The sequence below is a fragment of the Tigriopus californicus genome, chromosome 3 (genome assembly GCF_007210705.1).
Source record: "Tigriopus californicus strain San Diego chromosome 3, Tcal_SD_v2.1, whole genome shotgun sequence".
Lineage (NCBI taxonomy): Eukaryota > Metazoa > Arthropoda > Copepoda > Harpacticoida > Harpacticidae > Tigriopus > Tigriopus californicus.
In genome coordinates, this window is record NC_081442.1 from 8573237 (window position 1) to 8577132 (window position 3896).

The window sequence follows — 3896 nt, forward strand, 5'->3', positions numbered from 1 at the left end:
ATGAAGTCGACAAAACAATTCGTGCCAGCCTCGAACCAATGTGGGTTGGTCCGAGGAGTTCTTAAGTCAAGTCTGGAGCTACTAGAGTTGAGCAAACCTTTAGTTTCAAGGTTATTAAAACGCAGCAGGTCTACGGTATTGTACGTAGAAGGAGAAAGATGGACCTGAAGATCTGATTATCGTTAGTTGTTCGAATGTACGTAGAAATCGGCTATTCCATTTCCAACCTCATTGCTGTTGCCTTGATCGTCGTTGAATTCGTTTGGATTTTCTAGCACTCGATTTGTGGCGAGGCCCTAAGGACATCTGGAAATACCGTTAAGACACCTCGTGATTAAATTCGATATTCTCTCAAGTGTTGAAAAATGCATTTTCTTCGTCATTCCCAACATTAGTCTTCGTCGTCTCTCCGTGGCCACATTTCCTCGAGGGGTTCGTTCCGAAAAGAGTGATAGCGCACAAATTTGGTGTTAATTCATAATCTGGCCCTTTCTTCAGAGAGATCGAAAGCGAAGTGACAGAAATTCTACAGGGAACCCCACATCGGCCGAGGGTGAGTTGTAATAAAGAGGTAATTTGAAGCCGTGATTGTCCTTTGGATCGTGAAAAAGTATGGCTCCATGACCCCCCTTGAATCTATGAAAAATGAGACTGAAACACTCTTGGCAGGACCCGTCCAAGGCTTCAGAAATTTCAAGTTGTTACCTCTGATGTTGTAAAAAACGGTGGAAAACTTCCAAGTTTTCAAGTTGTGTTTTGCACCGACTTGAATAAACCGAATGTGGACACTCCCACCGTCTAAAAAAAACCACCCCATCCAGGGATTTCCCTCAAGATGGCTCCCAAGATCCATGGACGGGACGAGAAGAGGCGGTAAAGAGATAATGTGGTGGTTGGCGAGCAATCATGATTCGAGAGAAAATCTACGATCGATAGTCAGCAGGGGGCTCCATTGCTTTGAACACTTTTGCAGTTCAATCAAGGGTTTGCCGTACTACTCGTCGTCCTCGTCTTTGCCTGCAATTTTCTGCAATCAAGCTTTTTTTAGGGACGATCACCTTCAGGCTAATAAAGTGAGAATTACCGGCTCTTGAATCCCATTCCCAAGCTGGACCTCCAATCTACCGAGGTGCTCTTCCCGTGTAGTGGATGGAAAGTGGCCAAATTTTTCTTGAACTGGCGCCTGAATTACAATGGGAGGAGGAATCAATTCTCTCGCAAGCGAACCCTTGGGTGATGCTCGTTGGATGGACGTTGTTGGCTTGCCAATGTCAAGGCCTCCGGGCGAGAATCATCCTGGATGGAAGAAGAGCCACATCGACAATACCGGTATATACGCATTCATTCTTGGCGGTTAGTTAAAAAACCTCTGGAACGGAAACCGTGGGGACGAGAGTGCTCCAAGTGGCTGGCGGCTGAATGTAGTCATTAGGCTCGGAGGACTAACAAACTAAGTATGGCGATTCGATGTTTTATCTCGAGTTGGTCAATTTTGTCAATTTCTTTTATGGACGACGCTCCGATTACTAAAACATTCTCCCGATAGAGCTGCCTTTGAACGAACGAAGAGTGAGGCTTTTCATTTTGTCACCGAATACTCAATGGAAGCAGAAAATCTGGCCAAAGACTGATAGGATGATGCAGATTAGATTGTTGAGGGTCATCTCGACAGGCAACACATTTGAAAAGATGTCTTTTGAAGGGTCAGAACGAGTATCGCTCCTCGTAAAAAACACAAATTTCAGAAAACTCAAAGAAAACCAAATCGTTTTATTTGGCTCCCAGCATGTGGGAATAATGACATCGAGGTGCTTTCGAAGAGGATTGTCTCTCCCCAGGATGCATTTTTCTTGTTCTCCTTCTTTGAGATGTGACTCCCTACTCCTCCCAAATTATGGCTATCTGTGTCCAAGTTTTGGTTTTGACTACCCTCTAATTGGCCTATTACTGTACTAAAAAGGACATCTTAAAACTTCTTTTGGCGACAAACCCAAGGGAAGCCGAGGCTCGTCGTCGTTTTTCGCTCTGATGGGGCCATGGTTGGTGGACAACAATCAAGTTCAGTGGAATGAGCAGGGTGGTCTATTCCAGTAAATGACCAACTGAGAGAGGAGGGAGCTTGAAGAATTTCGAAAAAGTGGAATATCATGAAAGAGACGAAAACTGAGATGACCACCGTTCCCGCACTCATTCTCGCGGGGGTCTAAAAAATGAAGCTGCACTTGATTACTTCTCCTACTCTGCCAAAGATCAACTTGGCGTTTCCTCTCAATTTTCAATGGTCCTAAGACAGAAAAAGAGTGAAGTGCTCACTTCAATTTCAGGTTGTCATGCTGCACTATCATTCACCGAGCGAGAGCTTGCTCTACTGTATACTGTAGTGGTAGATCTACAAACGCACCAGTCTCTGATCCTTGTGAAGAGTTAGGTAGTATGGACTATAAGGCAAACGTACGAGTACCGATGACCTGAAACATGTCCAAATGGTCGAGAGGTAAGAGATTAATGTATGGTAATGTGGGCCGTGCCTAACCTCTCATTACATTGTCCGCAATTGTGCTAAAATTTGTGCAAATGATATCCAATTTGGCATTTGCACGGTGTCCAGGACAACCTTAAAGAAGTTCGCGTATTTCATGCAACGAAGTCCGTGGAGATGGCTTTCCACTAACTGGACAAGACAGGGGCCTCTTTCGTGCAAAAAGTGCCATTTAGCATATTTTGGCAATTGTTTGGGGCAGACAACCTCCCCGAAGGAATACCAATGATATGAAATGGACGTAACGCTTTAATTCGCTCCAAACGAGCACGTGTCAAATATGAGAGGTTGTACTTGTACAATGTACATGGCACATGGAAATTGAGCTGTTGGGAGAAGACGTCAAGTACACTTAGGGTGAATAAGGAATTCCTTCTTGGACTTAATCCTTGCCTGGCATGAAACAAATCCCAAATAATATGGCTGGCTCGAGCCGAGTATGCACGAATAGCAATCAAGATGGATTAAGAGGCCAACACCATCACTCTCTAAGTCCATGGAAGTGGTGGTGTTGTCGTCGGTATTTAGATGCAAGATGTTCGAATCCGTGGCAAGGGTTCAATTTTTAGGAATGTCAGATGGCAGCTGCTTAAATACAGAAAAAGTAGTGGTAGTTTCGAGTCACACTTTCCAGATTGATGGCCGGTTTAGCCAAAGAACAAAGGCATTAGCTTTGATTAACCACTTAAGGCAGTTCGAATGCTCTTTACATCTGCTTGTGTTCAAATGGATTCTGCTTATCGGGAATCACAGACTACCCAACTACTCAATAAAATGCATAACTGGATCAAACATTGACATACGTAACTGAGTTCGCTGTCGCCGCTCAATTCATCTGCTTGGAGTTCGTCTTGTCCTTGATAGTAAACATGATAGGCAGCTGCCACGAACAAGTGATGTTACTTACTGATAAAAATGTGTCTTGAACCGTTCGTTCACCCACCCATTGAGGAGTGGACATAGACGCAAATCAAATCTGACAGAGACTGGAAAATGAATCGAATGGCTTGCAGCAGGGTCGAGAGAGAGAGAGAGAGAGAGCGAGAGAGACGGACTCTCAGACCAAGACGACTTTTGCGGTTTTGCACAGGGAGGGATGAATTTCAGCACAATTAGCCAAAGCTTCAGGCTCTTTTTGTGTCGACTTGTCAATGAGTGGAGGGAAATGGATCCAATGCAGTCAGAACTCGGTCGTGTTGCTTTGTAGAGTGTAGACATTCGTTTACAACTGAGTGGCGAGGGTGCTCTATGAATTTCAATCCTGAGGCTATATTAGTTCGCAAACCCCTGAAAAAGCTTTCCGGAGCCGTCATTTAATGAGGGATCGTAACTTAATTACATATAATTTGGACATTCC